The following is a 20,019-nucleotide window of genomic DNA, read 5'->3' as shown; positions in this document are numbered from 1 at the left end:
TAAAACTTAACACACTTGTTTCATTGCCATTCAGTGAATTATTAATATTACAGTCTCTGTTATAACAGAGTGCCAGATTTAAAAAAACAAACAAACAAACAAACAAAAAACTATTTTGAAGTATCTCTTTTATCACGTGCTCCCAAAACACTAGGTTGCAACTAAAAATCCAAAATGAAGATGTAAGAGGTTAGACCAATGTGACAGGGTCATTAATTTAATAGACTTCAAAAGAGGTCATTAGGATGTTGACTGAAAATCTGCCCTCCTGTCACAGTAACAGCATGAACAGGGCAGCCACACACTCATCAACATCCTGAGGCCAGCACCAAGGCTAGACCTGTTAGTGGGCTCATGATGAACTAAATGGTAATTGATTGTGACATCAATTACGAATAATCTCATCATTTTATCGGAGTGGGCTTGTCAAAGTTCTAATTAAGATCACAGTTCATTCTATGTGCAGGAAGAATCCACAACACATTATACTGCAATAACAACCATCACAAAATAGCAAGTCTCTTTTTATAATTTGAAAATTAATGAGGGTGACCTTATACGATATGACAAAGACCTTTTATTGCCTGTATGTACTATGCATTAACTATATTACATGCCACAGGTTCAGAACCTGACTAACCCAGGGACAAATTGAGAAATAGCAGCACAGCTGCATTATTAACCAAAATAAAAGAGAATTCAGAGCTGCATAGGTTTAAACAGCATAAAATAATTGATTCAATATATATACCCTGCAATAACTAAGATTTGTGTTGTTAACATGAAATGGAATTGTTGAATGTTTCACAGCTTCACACAAGGATAAGCTTCTAAACATAAACCAACAAAGTATTTCTTAAATATTGTACTTGATAGTTCATATGTTTAAGAATCTAGGCTAGATTAAATTTTAACAATACCAATATTCTTCAATCTAACTGCTGCACAGTAATTAAATATTCAACCATAAGCTGATTAAGGACATGTAAACTCCCCACACACCAATGTTTACTTGAAGTGGCCAACCATGTGAAACACTGCTACATCCTTGTGTGTACACAACTATAATTAGATAAATGAACATGTGTTCTTAGTTTTAGTCTCATCTGCATAAATGTTAAATGTGCAAGGTATAACAGAAAGATGATAAATACCTACCTGGCAGAAAGTAAATGTATACAGCAGAAAATGGGCATCTACATTACACTACTAAACAGGTAAGGTCCAAACTTTACTGCCCTGCATATAGCAAGTTCAAAAATAGCTAACCACATAGCATAATTCTACTACCTTGGATAGCTGCTCCAGTCAGAAACTGAATGGAAGCCAACAAATAGAGCAAGACTAGTCTAGAGAACATCTGGGAAGCATGAAAGAGGAAGCAGCTCTACATTTAACTTTCATTAACATACGCCTCAAATAAAGTCTCTTACCACTTTTTAAAAGAAAGTTATTATTATCAAATCTGCCTTGACCGAGATAAAATTACCTTAACTAATTAAAACAATGTATAGATTCACCTGAGAAAAAAGTAAAAGACTACACTGAGATCCACGAAAATATGCCAGTAGGAGTGAACTCATCATCAAAACAGCTAAGACAGACATCACATTATTTCTGAAATAATCTTGACTGGTAGACTACATAAGTGAATACATCAAAACTACACCCACTGGGAAATATGTAGCAATAACATTTCTGTCCACCTAAAACTTAAGTCAGTGAACTGTTTATACATAGTCAACTGCAGTTTCCAGCCAGTTAAAGGGGAAAAATGCTACCAAGCAGCTCCACAAATAACTGCTCCTCTCCACGGAAATCTTCAGTAAAAGACGAAAGATTTATGCGACTTCAAGAGTACTAAATCAAGGTAGAAGTCAGAAAAGAACTGAATCACATTTCTCTCTTGGGTCCAAATGATCTGTATACAACAGTAGGAGCCAACCTTTTCAGCAGGTGAGCAACAAATTAGCCCTGCAGCTTCTGAGTGCCACTCCAACCCCCTTGATCTACTCAATCTGTTTTTTTGCCTTCTACTTCCTGTTCCATGCCCCCTGCCCAATCCCCTGATCTGCTTTCTACTTCCTGCCCTGTGCTCCTTACCTGACCTACTACTCTGTTTTCTTTCTCCTGCCCTATCTGCAACTGTGCTGCCTGTCCCCTCCCTGATCATGCCACACACACGAGCTACCCATGCCACTTGTGGCACTCATGCTGCAGGTTGGTGACCCCTGGCGTAGAACATCCCATGAAACAAATGCAAAGCGAGTTTTGATGGGTTGAGACTTCAGAATGTGCAGACACGCTTCCTTCACATGTGATGCTATAATTTTGCTTTATATAATCCTCTGCAAAAACCTATGCCATTCCTACCCACAGTATTCACTGTATCCACATCTCTCTGATCCATAATTTACTTTCAGATCCAATGCTGCAATACTGCAGTGCAAATGGGTGAAATGACCTTCCTGGTGCAAAGTTTACAATACAACATCACCCAGAGCTACAAATGGCACATCAAACTACTGTCATTTGAAAGAAGTATCCTAACATCAAGAACAAAAAGTAACAGGCATGATTGGCTGTGGCCCCATGCAGCTATGAAAAGAAGCAAAAACCCTCATGAAACAAAAGAGCAAAGCCTTAATCATGCTGGGTCCTGAAATAGCCTCACTCCTCTACTGCAACACTGTTTGATCACCAAGACACCACCAGCCTCTATCCTTTGCCCTGTTTCACTGGTTACCATGCTTTTTTACTTTTCCTGACATATGGCCAGAGTAGACAGCCAAACCTTCATTAGCAATATAAAGAGTGAAATGAGGGCTTCAGCCACTCATAACAAAGATTTGCACAAATATCCCTAATCCTTCACATACTTGTGTGTTCCTGAACAAAAATTATGCCATCTCTGTCCCATTTATTGCCTATATAGTACTATAAATGCAATTCACTAGTTATAATAGTTTGCGTACTAGGCATAATAAGTGCAATAAAGAGTATTCTTCCACAATGAGATACACAATTTGTGGTAACTTTTACAAATCCTTCCAGGAAACATGACAGGACCCTACATCTTTAAAACTGTCTTTAAGACTACTGTCAAAATGTATGACTCATCTACAGATAATACAGTATAATACCTTTGTATGGTGCCTGTCCATCATCTAAGGCATTTCACTACAACCTAGAATTAAAACAAGCAGTAAAAATCACATGAATTAGATGAAAATGTAAAGCCAAATACTGGTGACAGGCCATAATCATTCATTTAAAAAAAAAAAAAAAGAAAGAAAGAGAAAGAAAGGTAGATTATACTTTTTAGAAAATAAAGGCAAAAGCCCCAGACATATAAAGGTTTATACATGTGCTTAGCATGGCACACTGAGCAATCCTGTTGATTTCAGTGGGTTTACTCACATGCTATAAATTATTTGGATTAATCTTTGAAGAATCAGGACCTAACTGTCTCCTTAAAAAAGGCAGAACATTCTAATACTGTGTAACCCCTGTAGCAACAAGCTTGTGCTCATTCTAGTCTATAACATCAGTACTAAATGTGTAATAGCTCTTTGATCAAATAGGGCAAAAAAATTTTATCAAGTCTATAAAACTGCATTCTCATAGCAGAATATTCAAAGTGCTCTATATACCAACTAACAGCTAGCACCAAAGACTAACTAATGAGAAAGGTATAAGAGTCACACCACTATTTTTTGCTAACTGCAGGTGGTGAATCTCAGGCTCTTAGCCATCTCTGACAAAATGAGTTACACATGCAGTAATCGAAAATATAAAACCCAACATTCAAGCTATGAAAGCTATATTCATTATTATTACACAAAGCAAGTTTTTTTTATTATAATAGTGCTTTTTAAAGAAGAAATTTGATTTGAACACAAGAGTGTGGAGTATAACCAACTATTTAATATTTCCATTGATCGTATTTTAGATTGGCCACCAATAGGCATTTATTTTGAACAGTGGAAAATTTCTGCTAGAAATGTTACTGGGAGAGTGAGCAGTACAGACATTCAGCCTGCAACTGCCCCCACTCCTTGCATCTTCCTTAAAGCTGGGTGATGCCAGATTGGGAAAAGCATGAGGAATAGTGGCTGCTCTGTGCCTCCTAATCCTGGGGGACTGGAGCAGTGGGGCAAAACCCCCTGCCTGCTCCTCTCCCCAGTGTGCCCCAGTGTGAGGAGGTCAGAAGCAAGCAGCAGCTGCTCCTTCCCTCCTCTCTGTCTACAGGAGGGGCAGGATCAGGTAGCCCTACCTTCCTCAACCACCACCCCTCACCCTCTCCAGACCAGGGTGACCCTATTCTCTGGAAAGCACAGGAAATTTTCCCTGATGCTCGACTCTTCCCAGGACCAGGAGGAGGTGATCCACAGCTGGTCTCCCCTTCTTCTCCAGACCAGGGTGACCCTGGTCCTGGAAGGTATAGGGAACATTTCCCTGCCACTCAACTCCTTCTAGTCCCGGCGAGGAATCAAGAGGCGGAGAAGTGTACAGGCATTCATTCTCCTAGGAGAAACCCAGGGGTGACTTCTACCTGGTTGGAGATGGGATATTTTCCTCCCGGGATGGCCATTTTTGTTCTGGGAGGAATTGGGTGAATGCCTGTACACTCATGTTTTCTACTAGGGCAGCTGCGATGAAATGTAATGACTGTATGTGGCCCTTTTCCATTTTAGCCCTGATCTATGCTTCGAGTATTAAAGGCTATATGGATCCCCTGCATGAGTTTCTGCCAACAAAGATATACCATTAAAGCTCTCGGAAGCAACAGATGTATCAGTATAATAGGCTTTACATTGGCAAAGCTTATATCCGTAGCCAAACCAAAATAAACTATGCTGCCGTAAACATTTTTATGTTGCTATAACTGTGTCTACACTAGAAAAAAGGTTGTCAATCTGAGTGGGCCATCACTTAAAAAATGGCAAAATAAGTGCAAACATGGCGTTAAAAGGCATACCGAGTTTGTAGGTTTAAAAAACAAGAGAGTTTACACAATTATTTATATACATTCATATATGTATATGTTTTGTACTAACATGCAATATAAACTAGGGCTGTCAATTAATTGCAGTTAATGCATGTGATTAACCCGTTAATGTTTTTACAGGGTTTTTTAACGTGTGTTAATCACTGCTGGTGCTGGAGAGAAAGCGGGCCGTCCCCCTCGCCTGTGCACCTGCCTGTGTGCTGCGGAAAAAGCAGCCTCTCTCCCCTCACTGCCGCGTGCCTGCTTGTGTGCTGGGGTAAAAGCGGCCCCACACCACACACACACACACACGGCCAACAAGCAGGCAAGCAGGGTCCTGGGAGCAGACTCAGCAGCTGGATGGAGGTAAGTGTGTGGGGGATGGAGGGGTTGGAGGGCCAGGCATGGGGACTGTCTAGGGTTTGTGTACATGTGTCAGGGGGAGTGGGTGCCTGCCAGCGCTGGGGGAAGCTATCCGGGCACTGGGGCTGTGGCAGGGCAGGGCAGGGCGAGGTGCCTGCCCCTCCAACAGGGGAACAGGGTGGGGGGCCCTTGGAGGGTGGTAGGGGGCTGTGCAGCCCAAGGAGATGCTGCTGGGTGGGAACTGGGGGCTACAGGTTAGGAGTGAGGGGCACCGGCAGTGCCAGGGGGCTGCGGGTCAGGAGTTTTGACAATATAGAAAAAACATCCAAAATATTTATAATAAATTGGGATTCTATTATTGGTTAACTGCGTGATTAAAATTGCAATTTATTGTAACTTTTTTTAATCTCGCAATTAATTGCGATTAATTTTTTTGATTGTTCGACAGCTGTAATATAAACTTTACCCTTTATGTATAAACCCCTAATATGTAAATACAGTTATACAAACAGACAAAAGTGGAAGGATCACAAAGGTGCAGATTATATCACCTTTATTCACACTGAGTCACTTTGATTCCAAGTAGTCTCTGTAATTTCAAATCTGTACATGAGGTGTCTGTATTCTAATTCTATGGGAATAGGCAAAAAGTAAGTACTACATTGAAGAAGACAGAATCAATCGTTTAGGTTTTAAAATAAAAAAAAGTAATAATCATTGCCTTAACTGATTGCTATTTTTGTCTGCTTTATTTTTTCTAAAACATAAAGGTAACAAATGATATAATTATAGTATTTATTGAATTTTCTTTCCACAATTCTGTATAGTCTGTGCTTTTCAAAGGGTACAGTACTGCAATCAGCTTAGAGTGGTTCAAGTTTGACCTTTCCTAAGGTTACCAGTATTCCAATCACCTCAAGCAATATCAAAGGTTTACATTTAAAAAGAATCCTAAATTATTCCAACTTTTTTTTCTTTTCAGTGCAAAGGCTTCCTTCTTGAGCTATGATAAGAACTAATCTGAGTGCTGGACAAAAGAATAAAATCTCCAAGTTCTCATCTATCCCTACTGAGGTTTATTTAAGTGCCTCCCACTTTGGTACAAGAAACAAACATAATTGCTTCATTGCCTGCGGGTGTTCATTTAACAAAAGCAGCTTTTGTGAATAAACCACAGGTGTTACCTTTCTTGATTAAAGTGAAATATGATGAAAGAACCTACAATATCAAGTGACAAGTTTACTACATACTATTGAAATTTATTTAAGTAAATTGCATCTAATTAAGAAAAAGCATACGACATAAAAGTATAAAGATTCTGATTAAGCCCTGAACATTTCAGGTCTTACAAACTTGATTTTTTTCCCATAATCCTTTATTTATTGCAGAACCACAAGTAGGTACTACATAGCATAGTGAATGTACAGTATTTACTACTGAATAGCATATCTTTCTTTTGGACTTAAAAGAAAGGTTGTTCATAAATAAGTGTCAGGTTGTTCATAATAAATGTCAGGTGGAATAAAACTCAATGACAAATTAATACAAAGCGTAAAACCCAATATTTTGGAAATCAATTTTAAAATTTCTGCATTATTTTGACTGGCAAAAATCCATGCCTTAGAAGTCTGATATCAATAATCATTTAGTATAAACTCAGTTGGTTCTATTCATGTAATGTAATGTAATGTAATGTAATGTAAGAATTAGAAACTGAGGATGTAGTAAATAAGTGAAGAATACTGCAGATTTGTCCTACTCAAAAATGTAATTAATGTTTAACACACGGAACAGGAATTTAACTTAAATTCTATGTACTTCTGAAGGTACTGGAGTAATGTAGCCATGATGGTCCAGGAAATGAGAGAAGGGCAAGGATTTCTGTGGATGATATTTTTAGTGGACCAATTGCACAGTTGCGATAGACTTAGATAGACTTTCAAATGGAATGTATTCTTCCATTTTTTCTTCCAAAATTGCAAAAGAATAAAATTTATGATCTTTTCCCACTATAAAGTATGTATTAGTCCTTGCAGTGATTATCTATATACACTTCCTCACTTTGGGTGTGGCTCTTGATTGAAGATACTTGCTATAACATGCAAACTTTCCTTGTCCCATGTGCTGGGGAAAAAAAAGGCAGCGCACACTTCCTCCATCTCAATTCCTCTGCACTTTCTGGCTGGAGATGAAGCATTCTTGTCAGGTCCTCCTTGTGTCCTACAATCCTAGTTGAAACTTTTTCTGCTCCGTTACATCTCTGGTTCCAGGAGTTTCTAGAGAAAGGTTTGATGCTTCATTAATATTTCATCTATTTAAGTCAGACTCCATGGGCTCATAACATTACTGCTGGGGTTTGCAGAGGTTCTGATGCTGCTCGCTTCAGCAGCATGTTCTTGCTCCACTATAGCCTTCAATCCATTACTGAAAAGTCCAGAAATGAAAAGCCTTAGCACTCTGGCTACACCAGGATAAATTATGACGCAACTGCTGGCACTGAATTACACAGTGTAGTACTGTTATTCTCTCAGAGGTTTACTTTGTGACTAGAGCCAGGGTGGCAAAGACTTACCTTTGCCACCCTGGCTCTAGTCACAAAGTCCTCTTCTGGCCTCCAGGGCTGCCCTGGGACAGAAATTGACCCACAGATTGCATGCAGTGCCCACCCTGGCCAGTCCAGAACCCACACCAGGTGCCTGCCCGAGCTGATCTGGGATGTGCTGCACCTGGTGCCCACCATGGCCCCTCCAGGCCAGACACCACTTGCAGCATGGATCTCAGGTTGACGCTCATGGGCACCACAGTAACAGTCCCAGAACAGCTGGACAAGTGCCACATGCACTGGAGCTAGCATGAGGAGGTGGCAGAGAGTATGAGAGGGCAGTCCAGGGGCCTGATCCATCCTGCAGGGCGAGTCTTGCACCATTCATCTGGCCCATGAACCACACTGCTTATTCGAACTGTGGGGCCAGATGGCTTTGACAAACTTGGACTAGAAAGCACTGAGTTCCTTTGTATTACAATCAGAACCAAGTTTCACGCTGGCCAGTCCCAGTGACATTTTATTCAGAAGTCCAGCATCATACCTGGATCCATCTGTGGTTTCAGTTGCCATACAGGTTCAATTGTCAGAGTCTGTGTGTGGGTCTAAAGGTACCATTCCATCCAGTCTGTGACTCTTGAGTGTCTTGTCCTTTAAACTAAAGGGCATCTTGGTCTTTAAAGGTGTCCTCATAAGCCCCATTGTTGCTTGTCTGGTGGCCTCCAGGTTCCCATGTATCCCCTTTTGATGTTGCCTTAGTGCAGAGGTCAAGCAAAGTTTTCCAGTCAGAATGACGCAGCTCAGGTATGAGGTGGACTAACACTTAGGTCTGGCTGCTGCCACCACTCCCTGCCACCACCTCCCTGCCAGTCAGGAGAAAGAGCTGTGGCATGGTGCAAGCAAAGCCCCACTCTGATAAAGCCCCCACCACCCAGCTGAGGGGCAAAGCCAAAACCCCAATGCCAAAACCCCCACTGCCTAGCTGTGATACAGGCAAAGTCTGCCTCTGCCAAAGCCTCCACCTCTCAGCTGCGGCATAGTACTGGCAAAACCCCCACTCCACTGAAGCCACAGCTCCCACAGGCTGCTGACTGGCTCTCAGATTTCCAACTTTTCTATGTGTTTGGGAATAGTTCCTGCTGTCCAACATGCCGTTCTTCTGTTCCTCTGGGTGAGCTATCTGTCTGTTCCACAGATGGAGAGGATTTCTCAAGATCCAAGTTTGTGATAGGGGATTTTCAGGAAACTAATCCAACCTTGTCCTACCTTCATCCATTCCATGGATTATTTTAGGGGATTTCAGGACCTGATGTGCTATGTGAGAAACAGGCCTTTCACCTTTCCTTAGAGCAGTCAGTGAGTCCTCACACAGGTTGGGTAACAGCCTCCAGTACAACACAGATGACCCTGCCAATCAATGAGGACATTGTGGAGCCTTCCAAAATAACTTGCCAGACACCGGTGTACCTGTTCCCAACTACTAGAATGATAAAAGACATCCACTGCCTCCCAGAAAGGCAAAGTATTTTTATACCCACCCTATAACTTCATCTTTAGTTCACCTCTACTAACAAAAAAGGGTAGCTGGCCATACTATGTCTCTACCACCTCCTGGGCCAATTAGTTCCACAAATGAACTGTGTGTTAAATACAAAAGTACTTTCTCTTGTTAGTTTTAAATGTTTCCTTTTCTTCTTCTTTCATATGACTGATGTAGACACAGAACAGCAATTATAATTTTACATTTAGGTGGCTGAGCCAGACAATTGCAGCTGAGTGTACCACTGTGATACCTCCCTTCATATCTGTGGATCAGGTATTGAGTCGTTATATGTTCCATGGTTCTGGGAGACCGCAGTTGCAGAGTTTTTAATTTTCCAGATCTGCATCAAATATCCGCACCTCCCATGGCTTGTGTGCATGTGGTTTAGAGTTTCCCCATGAGCATTGTGGAAGATCAAAGCTAGAGACCTTCTGCACTGGATCTAGCACAACATGTTTATTTGGGACTTCTTGTGAACTCCATTCAGTTTTCCAAGCTTCATCAGGGTTGAAGTCACAATGTTAAAAGTGAAATGTGTAAATCCAGAAGGGCTTGCACAACTTTAGGCGATAGGTGAGGGGCATTGTTGAAGTCCCGGTGGATGGGGAGACATTTCTTTTCCTTAATTCTCAGGACTTTCCATAGAGGTGCTGCTCATGGATGAATGGGTAGGGGAGCAATGTACGGCAGCATAGGCAGCCAAGGTGTTGGGGCCAACTTGAGGGTTCCAGTGATGCACTGCATTGCAGAGTTCAATTGGATGTCAAACAGTCGACTGTGACTGCTTCTGGTCCATACCACTACACAGTACTCAGCTATGGAGTATGCATGGGCCAGCACTGATGTCTGTAATGCTGATGCTGCCCAGCTTGTGCTTGCCAATTACTAGACCAAATTGACCTTTATCTTTGTCTTGACAGCTGACCTTTAGGTTCTTTAGGTGGTCATGAACGGTTAACGCACGATCCAGCCCCACTCTGAGATAAGACAGAGTCGGGTCGTGCTGCAGTGTTGCTACAGAAAGTTACCTTCAGGGTACACTTAACATTCCTGTTATTAAGATGGAATGCAGTGACTTGTTTTGTTGGGATTTGGCTTGAATCTCCATTTCTGAAAATATTCCTCCATGGTATTCAGGTACTCATTCAACGTGGACTTGATGTCATTGAAGGTGACTGCTTGTGTTGCTAAAGCAAGGTCATCCACATATACACATCTGCACGACTGTTGGCCGCATATCACCTTGTGTATACATTAAAGAGTGTTGGTGTGAGTATTGAGCCTTGTGGCAGTCCATTACTGAGGAACCTTGTGTCTCCTATTATTGTATTCTGTTAATGGGTGCCCCCTCAGTCTAGTGTTCTGGGACTTGATGGACAACAGTTCCCTGGTCACTTGGTCCATGCCCTTCATGATTTTATAGGCCTCTATCATATCCCTCCCCCCACCAGCCTTTTTTCCAAACTGAAGTCCTAGGCTTTTTTGTCATTCCTGGTATGGCAACTTCTGGTCCCTGACCATTTTGATTGCCCATCTCTGCACACCACAGATTTGTATAATGGCATGATGACATTTTCAAATTCCCTTCTTAATGACGCCCAACATTTTATTGGCTTTTTGAGTCACCACTGTACACTGAGCTAACATTTTTAGAGAACTAACTACAGTGACTCCAAGTTCTCTTTCCTGAGTCATAATAGCTAGTTCAGAACTCTGCATTATGTATGCATGATTTCCACTTGTATAAGCAGGCAGCCAAAGTTACAAACTGTACCATATAAAGTGAAGGGATCCCTACTTGTTTTTGGTGCTGAGGAGCAAGTAGTTTTAACAACTTCCCTAGAAATATCCTCAAATGCTTCCTGGAATCTTCTACTTCTTCTCAGGACACATGAAGAGTCACAACAGAACACAAAGGACTCTGTTTACCTGGTTGAGATACCAAAATTCTCTAGCTGGTGTCTGGCAAAAAAAGAGAGTCCTGATCAGCCTTCTGTTGCAACTAGATTAAAGAGTAGCTACTGAAGTTTAAAATGGAGACCTGTCCAACAGACTCGACAAAGTATACCTGACAGCTCACTGAGATGTCTTGTACTTGATGTAAAAACGTACATACAAAACGGTACATAAAAGGATACTCAGGAGATTTTAATGGCGTTTCCATAGCCAAGAGATCTAAAGGCACAGCAATATCTACAGAGACTGGGTATCAGTCTGAGCCTTGTTGATGCTGCTGAGATTCATAGATTCATAGATGTTAGGGTCGGAAGGGACCTCAATAGATCATCAAGTCCAACCCCCTGCATAAGCAGGAAAGAGTGCTGGGTCTAGATGACCCCAGCTAGATACTCATCTAACCTCCTCCTGAAGACCCCCAGGGTAGGGGAGAGCACCACCTCCCTTGGGAGCCCGTTCCAGACCTTGGCCACTCGAACTGTGAAGAAGTTCTTCCTAATGTCCAATCTAAATCTGCTCTCTGCTAGCTTGTGGCCATCGTTTCTTGTAACCCCCGGGGGCGCCTTGGTGAATAAATACTCACCAATTCCCTTCTGTGCCCCCATGATGAACTTATAGGCAGCCACAAGGTCGCCTCTCAACCTTCTCTTGCGGAGGCTGAAAAGGTCCAGTTTCTCTAGTCTCTCCTCATAGGGCTTGGTCTGCAGGCCCTTGACCATATGAGTTGCCCTTCTCTGGACCCTCTCCAGGTTATCCGCATCCTTCTTGAAGTGTGGCGCCCAGAATTGCACGCAGTACTCCAACTGCGGTCTGACCAGCGCCCTATAGAGAGGACGTATCACCTCCCTGGACCTATTCATCAAGCATCTGCTGATGCATGATAAAGTGCCATTGGCTTTTCTGATGGCTTCGTCACACTGCCGGCTCATGTTCATCTTGGAGTCCACTAGGACTCCAAGATCCCTTTCCAACTCTGTGCCACCCAGCAGGTCATTCCCTAGGCTGTAGGTGTGCTGGACATTTTTCCTCCCTAGGTGCAGCACTTTGCATTTCTCCTTGTTGAACTGCATCCTGTTGTTTTCTGCCCACTTGTCCAACCTGTCCAGGTCTGCCTGCAGCTGTTCCCTGCCCTCCGGCGTGTCCACTTCTCCCCATAGCTTTGTGTCATCTGCAAACTTGGACAGAGTACATTTCACTCCCTCGTCCAAGTCACTGATGAAGACATTAAAGAGTATCGGTCCAAAGACCGAGCCCTGCGGGACCCCACTGCCCACACCCTTCCAGGTCGAGACCGACCCATCCACCACAACTCTTTGGGTGTGACCCTCTAGCCAATTTGCCACCCACCGGACTGTGTAGTCATCCACATCACAGCCTCTTAACTTGTTCACCAGTATGGGGTGGGATACCGTATCGAAGGCCTTCCTGAAGTCTAAGTATACGACATCCACCCCTCCTCCTGTGTCCAGGCGTTTCGTAACCTGGTCATAGAAAGAGACTAGATTGGTCAGGCACGATCTGCCCGCCACAAACCCGTGCTAGTTTCCCCTCAGCATAATTTGCCCTGCCGGGCTCTCACAAATGTGAGCCTTGATAATTTTTTCAAAGATTTTACCAAGGATGGAGGTGAGACTGACTGGCCTATAGTTGCCCAGGTCCTCCTTCCTCCCCTTTTTGAAAATGGGGACCACGTTAGCCCTTTTCCAGTCCTCCGGGACTTGGCCTGTGCACCACGAGCATTCGAATATTCCCGCCAGTGGCTCTGCAATGATGTTGGCCAGTGCCTTCAGCACTCTCAGATGGAGCTCATCCGGGCCTGCCGACTTAAAGGCATCCAGTTCTTCCAAGTGACTCTGCACCACCTCAGGATCTACGTATGGAAGTCTGGCGCCTTGCTGCTGCCTCTCTACAACCCCAGTGAGAGACTTATCGTGTCCCTCACTTAGGAACACTGAGGCAAAGAACTCGTTGAGGAGTTCAGCCTTGTCCCCCCTGTCCGTCACCAATTGTTTCTGCCCATTTAGCAGGGGTCCTATTCCTCCCTGGGCCTTCCTTTTACTCCCAATATATCTAAAAAACAATTTCTTGTTGTCTTTTACTTGGGTTGCCATCCTCAGCTCCACGGTAGCTTTGGCCCGCCTAACTGCCTCCCTACAAGCATAAGCAGAGGAGGTATATTCATCTTTAGTGATCTCACCCTGTTTCCACTTTTTATGTGCTCCCCTTTTGGCCCTCAGGCTGCCCTGGATTTCTCTGGTCAGCCATTGAAGCCTCCTGGCCCCTTTCCCTTTTTTGCCTCGCTCGGGGATCGTCTTGCTTTGTGCCTGAAGGATCGTTTCCTTAAGGCACAGCCACCCTTCTTGGGCTCCCATCCCTTCAAAACTCCTACTCTGCAGTGTGTCCTTGACTAATCGCCTGAGTGCATTGAGATCAGCTTTCCTAAAGTCTAGCACTTTCACCCTACTAGTTACCTGAGGTAAAACTGTGCTCCACAGTCACCCCAAATTTCACTAAAGCCCAGACGACTTCTACAGTTTTCCCATGCAACAGACATTTGTAGACCTGCCACCTCGATATGCACCTCTAAACAAGTATTATACAACCACAAAATCCTTCAGACACTTTTCATCTATACTAGGGAAAGACATTCAAAAAGCCTGCGCCTGAATTGATTGAATCCTTGCAGGTTAGTCTAACCTGGCTAGGCTGAATTGGTCTGTAATAGTACTGACATCCCCTCTGGACTGAGGAAATGCCAGCACATGCCTGCAGTGGCTCAGGCTAGAAGCCAAAGGATGCTAGAGCAGCCCTCCCTTCCCTTCCAGAGAGCTGACCTGAGGTGGGGGGCATGGCCAGGCTGCGGCAGGACACTATGATTAGGAAGGGGTTCCCCCTGCCCCTGAGCAGCCCAAAAGGGAATGTTTATTACCCCTAACTCAGTGTTTATCAGCCCATTAAGAAAGCAACAAAGGGACATTACCAGCTACCTGTTGATTCTGCCTTTGTCCCATGTGCCACAGCTCAGAGTTAGACAGCATGTGATCTGCTAGCTAATGCCGGGACAGGGGAATGTCTGCTTAGCAGAGAGCGGGGAGGGGAGGTGGGGAGCAGAAACCAGGCAGACACCTGCAGAGACTGCCAGAGCTGCAGCCAGGGAGTAGAGGGGAGGGGGCAGCCCTGTTGGCAGAGAGCCCTGCCCAGCCCAGAGAACATGCCAGGATGCTGGGGGACTCTGACTGAATTTAAACCAACAAGGGGTCTGGGACAGACATCGCATAAACCGGTTTGAGCCAAATCAGTTAAGTCTGATACCACATTCAACCAGGTTTATCTTAAACCGGTTTTAGCCATTTCCAAACTGGTTTATGTGAGCTGAACATGTTCTGTTACAGGTTTAAACCAGTTTCTGATCACTTAAACCAGTTTGTGTGTCCCTAGCCTGACAGGAATTTTGATACCTACCTCAAAGTCTGTTAGCATTGGTTTAAACTAACCCAAAACAAGGATCTGGGTGTAAACAATCAGTCAAAGGTGAAAGAAGTTACTTACCAGTAACTGGAGGGTTTTTTTAGATGTGTTATCCATATACTCAACTAGCATCCTGCCCTCCTCCTCCTCTTCCTTGGAGTCGCATACAGTACATGGCTAAAGTTGAGAAGAAATTGTGGAGCAGGAAATGCATACTGACATTTTCCCCCTTGGTATAGGGCACTAGAAGTACCAGGATGTATTCTACAACTACAGTAGACCAAAAATCTAGCTCAAAGGACTCTTGATCAGAGAAGTGGCCAGAATGGAATAGTGGTTGCTAAACCTAGAAACCTGAGAGATGCTGTCCCCTCTGTCACACAAGCCCTAGTACAGTGTGGAAAAAGGAAGCGTATTTAACATATAAGAGAACAATCAATTCAAACCCCATTCCTAAGTGCATCTGAGTAGAAAATAGCCCTTCCCTTATACTGCCAAAAGTACAAAAAGGAAGGGAAGTGATGTTATAGCCAGGAAATGCAAGAGGCAAGGATTTCTGTGGGTGTTATCTTTTGTTGGACTCATTGCATTGTGGGATAGACTTAGACAAACATTTTAATGCAATGCATTCTTGCCTAAGTCTACCCCAACCATGCAATGAGTCCAGTAACTGATAATCACCCACAAAAATCCTTGCCTCTTGCAAAACGTTAAGATTTCCAGCACAGAATTGTTTTAGAAAGTTAAAATAAAGTGGCTCTCAGAATAAGTGTATGTGACTTATGAGACTTGGGACAGCACAGGTGCAGACAAACACTCCCCCTCCGCTGACACGCTGCTGAAGCCACCCAGCCCCTGCTGGACTGAAGCATGATTGTTCCAGTCCACAAGTTATAAAGGTCACTGGCCCCTGGTCTAGTGGTTGTGGCACTTGCCCAGGGAGTAGGAGATCTAGTTCTCCCAGACCCACTCAGAAGGGGCTTGCCCCTGCACCCACTACTTTTAAGCAGTGTTCTAGCCATTAGGCCAGAGGTCAAGCATCATCAAGATGCCTCTTCTGCTCTCCTCTTGAAGTGGGCCCACTGGGCAGACAACCTCCTGGGCCTGTATGTGCAGTCAGGGGGAGGAGACTTAGCCACAGGATATGTGGATCAGCATCATGGGTTCTACCTTGGGCCAAGCTTCTAATGGGGCAAAGACTGCTCCAGTGTCATTTATCTATTTTTCCATTGAATAGTAAATGCAAGGTGCAGTGAGTGAGTTTCAGAAGGACAGCTACTACATTTTTCTACCATCCTCAGTTCTCATACATCAGGAAAAGCCCAAATATCACTTCCTGCACGAGCAAGTCTGCTTTAGTTCTCAGACCCAATGCATTTTCAATCAAACCATCACTTCCATTTCCAATCCTTCCAGGCATCATTTCACAGGACCAAAGCCTTACGCTGCAACCATACCTATTCAGTCTCTTCAACTGAGCATAGAGACTAATGGACTGATTTCTGTTCCCTGCCCAGGGCACACTACCAATGCAGACAAGCCACAAAGACCAAAGGATAAAACTCTGAACTGATAATGACATTTGTGAAACACGGAATTTAAAAGTTACCTGCGAGTGAGACTGGTTGCCAAAGGGAAATGTAAATAACTACTCTGAAAGTCAAAAATTGTGAGCCAGTTCATCTTAGCCAAGAAAATATTGATGAAAGGGTTACCACCTGATACTTGACAACAGATACATTTGTTGAGAGATCCAAGATGCAAGACAGGATGCCAGCTGGAAACCAACCAACCACTACAGCTACCTCCACACCACCAGCTTTCATCCTGGGCATACCACTAGATCCATCATCTATAGTTTTGTTAGAACTATATTTGGTCTGATCCCACCAACTGGGATGCACACCTTAGAGATCTGAAGCAGGGATTCCTACTCTTACAATACAATCCCAAAACTGTAGCCACTCAAATCAACAGAGCCATACTTGGACCCTGCTCTAACCTGCTACAATACCAACCCTGTGACAAAGACAACAGAATTTCTTTTGTTGTCACCCACGATCCCGTTTGAACACATGGAATGACTTTCAACCCCTCCTGGAAAATGATGATCATTTCAAGGTAGCCTTAGGAGACAAGCCTGCCCTGATTACAGGCAGAAACCCCACCTCATTTCAAACAATGTGTCTCCAGCATCAGACTACCTAAATCCTATTGTCACCAAGGCAGCAGCTTCTCTCCAGATCCAGATGCCAGCTGTGCCTTCACATCAAGAAGAGCCATGCACACGATCAGAGGTCAGGAAAACAGACCTTACGATGACAGGCTGAGAGCCATGGGGCTCTTTAGCTTGGAAAAGCACAGGCTCAGGTGTGATGTGATGGCCACCCATAGATTTATCAGGGGTGTTCACCAGGATCTGGGGGAACGTTTGTTCACCAGAGTGCCCCAAGGGATGGCAAGGTTGAATGGTTATAAACTCCTGCAAGACTGTTTCAGGCTAGACATAAGGAAGAATTTTTTTACTGTCCAAGCCCCCAAGGTCTGGAATAGCCTGCCATCGGAGGTGGTTCAAGCACCTACTTTGAATGCCTTCAAGAGAAATTTGGACATTTATCTTGCTGGGATCCTATGACCCCAGCTGACTTCCTGCCTCTGGGGCAGGGAGCTGGACTCAATGATCTTCTGAGGTCCCTTCCAGCCCTAATGTCTATGAAATCTATGAAAATCAACACAGACCATGTTATAACTGGAGCAAATAACATGGATTATAACATTTGGAGTTCATTTATCTCCTCCTCTACCAATATAATGTACCATCACCCACTGACAGTACTACTCTGCTGTCTACATTGGATAGCCTGGGTAGAATGAATTAACACCCATCAGACATCAATTCCAGAAAGATACAAATGGCAGGCTACCTTACCCACCCTGGACATTCCATCACTGACCTCGGAGTAGCTGTTCTTAAAACAACAAAAATTGAGAAACTAACTTGAATGCAAAATTGCAGAATAAAATTCTTCCATGGGCTGGACTGTGTTAAGTATGGCCTCAACAAATATTCAAAATTCTTATCCCATTACCTGGACTAACTTTTATAACCCTTACATCCTTGGGCGGGGTAACTAATTTGTTTATTCCTTTTGATTGCTTCAATCCACATTCCCTTCTCTCACCAGTGCCCCTTTCCCCTATCCTGTTCTTAGAATCATGGAAAATTAGGGCTGGAAGGGACCTCAGGAGGTCATCTAGTCCTAACCCCTGCTCAAAGCAGGACCATCCCCAAATAGATCATCCCAACCAAAGCTTTGTCTAGCTGGGTCTTGAAAACCTTCAAGAATAGAGATTCCACCACCTCTCTGAGTAACCTGTTCCAGTGTTTTACTACCCTCCTAGTGAAGAAATTCTTCCCAATATCTAATCTAAACTTCCCTTGCTGTAACTTCAGACCATTGCTCCTTGTTCCATCATCTGCCACCGCTGAGAACAGTCTAGCTCCATCCTCTTTGGAACCCCACTTCAGGTAGCTGAAGGCTGCTATTAAATCCCCCCTCAGTCTCTTCTTCTCTAGAGTCCAGTTCCCTCAGTTTCTCCTCAGAAGTCAGATCCCCCAGCCCCCCTCACCCTTGTTGCTGCCCTCCACTGGACTCTCTCCAATTTGTCCACATGCTTTCTGTAGTGGGGAGTCCAAAACTGAACACAGTACTCCAGATGTAGCCTCACCAGTGCTGAATAGAGGGGAATTATCACTTCCCTTGACCTGCTGGCAACACTCCTACCAATGCAACCCAGTATGCCATTAGCTTTCTTTGCAACAAGGGCACACTGTTAGCCATGTTCAGCTTCTTATCTAAATAACCCCCAGGTTTTTTCTGCAAAGCTGCTGCCCAGCCAGTCATGCATGGGATTGTTCCATACTAAGTACAGGATTTGGCACTTGTCCTTGTTGAACCTCATGAGATTTCTTTTGGCCCAATCCTCCAATTTGTCTAGGCCACTCTGAATCCTAGCCCTACCCTCCAGCTTATCTACTATTCCCCACAGCTTAGTGTCATCTGCAAACTTGCTGAGGGTGCACTCTATACCATCTTCCAGGTCGTTGATGAAGACATTGAAGAAAACCAGCCCCAGGACCAAACTCTGGGGCACTCCATTTGCTACTGGCTGACAACTAGACATCGAGCCATTAATTATTACCCTCTGGGCCCAATGCTCCAGCCAGTTTTCTATCCACCTTACAGTCCATTCATCCAGCTGGCCCATACTTCCTTAGCTTGCCTGCAAGAATGTTGTGGAAGACCGTATCAAAAGCCTTCCTAAAAATCAAGGTATACCATGTTCACTTGTCTCCCCACATCCACATAGCCAATCATCTCATCACAGAAGGCAATCAGGTTGGTCAGGCAGGACTTGCCCGCAGTGAATCTATGCCGACTGTTCCTAATCACCTTTTCTCCTCCAAGTGCTTTGAGGTGGATTCCTTGAGGAACTACTCCATGATTTTTCCAGAGACTGACATGAGGCTGACTGGTCTGTAGTTCCCTGGATCTTCCTTTTTCCCTTTCTTAAATACGGGCACTATGTTTGCCCTTTTCCAATCATGCAGAACCTCTTCTTCCTGTACTTCTTCATATTTAAATTACTTTATTTATTTCTGTTTAGTACCCTGCTCTCTGAAAGTCCATTAATAGTATTTGATAAAGATTGTAACCTATAGAAGCTCATGCCTTTCTGAACAAGTTAGTTTTTCAAGTGTCACCTTTCTCTGCCTTCTGCCAATGCATTACATTATTTATATCAGGGGTGTGAAAGATACAGACTACAGGCCTTATCTGACTGGGAGCTCCATCACCTGGCGCCTGGTGCTATCCCTGGGCACCTATACACATGCCTGCCACCTGCTCCGACATGTACAAATTAACATGTGTCAGACCAGACTCAATTATCGATGCCTCAGCATCACATGTATATAGCTTCCCTACGCTTCAAAATAGTGGGGGTGCTTTAACTACAGCTAGTTGAACCAGCTTTTGTTAAAGCACCCCCACTGCCATTTTGAAGTGCAGGACGCTGAATATACAAGACACTACGGGCTCCTTAATGAGAGCAGCTCCTGAGAGCTGCCCCTCCCCACTGCACCATGGAACACGT

The 20,019-nt window shown here is 43.9% G+C and overlaps 1 protein-coding gene and 1 long non-coding RNA gene across 8 annotated transcripts in view; one reads left to right on the top strand and one right to left on the bottom strand.

The window, feature by feature from the left end:
• Positions 1-20,019, bottom strand: part of IMMP1L (inner mitochondrial membrane peptidase subunit 1) — a 74,638-nt gene that overhangs the window by 14,489 nt on the left and 40,130 nt on the right. The window lies entirely within an intron of this gene.
• LOC132248715 (uncharacterized) lies at positions 7-7,372 on the top strand. Its single transcript, XR_009460061.1, has 2 exons — positions 7-5,356; positions 6,336-7,372. It is a non-coding gene; the product is annotated as an uncharacterized LOC132248715 (long non-coding RNA).

The sequence above is a fragment of the Alligator mississippiensis genome, chromosome 2 (assembly GCF_030867095.1).
Source record: "Alligator mississippiensis isolate rAllMis1 chromosome 2, rAllMis1, whole genome shotgun sequence".
NCBI lineage: Eukaryota > Metazoa > Chordata > Crocodylia > Alligatoridae > Alligator > Alligator mississippiensis.
This window is presented reverse-complemented; position numbering and strand designations above follow the sequence as displayed.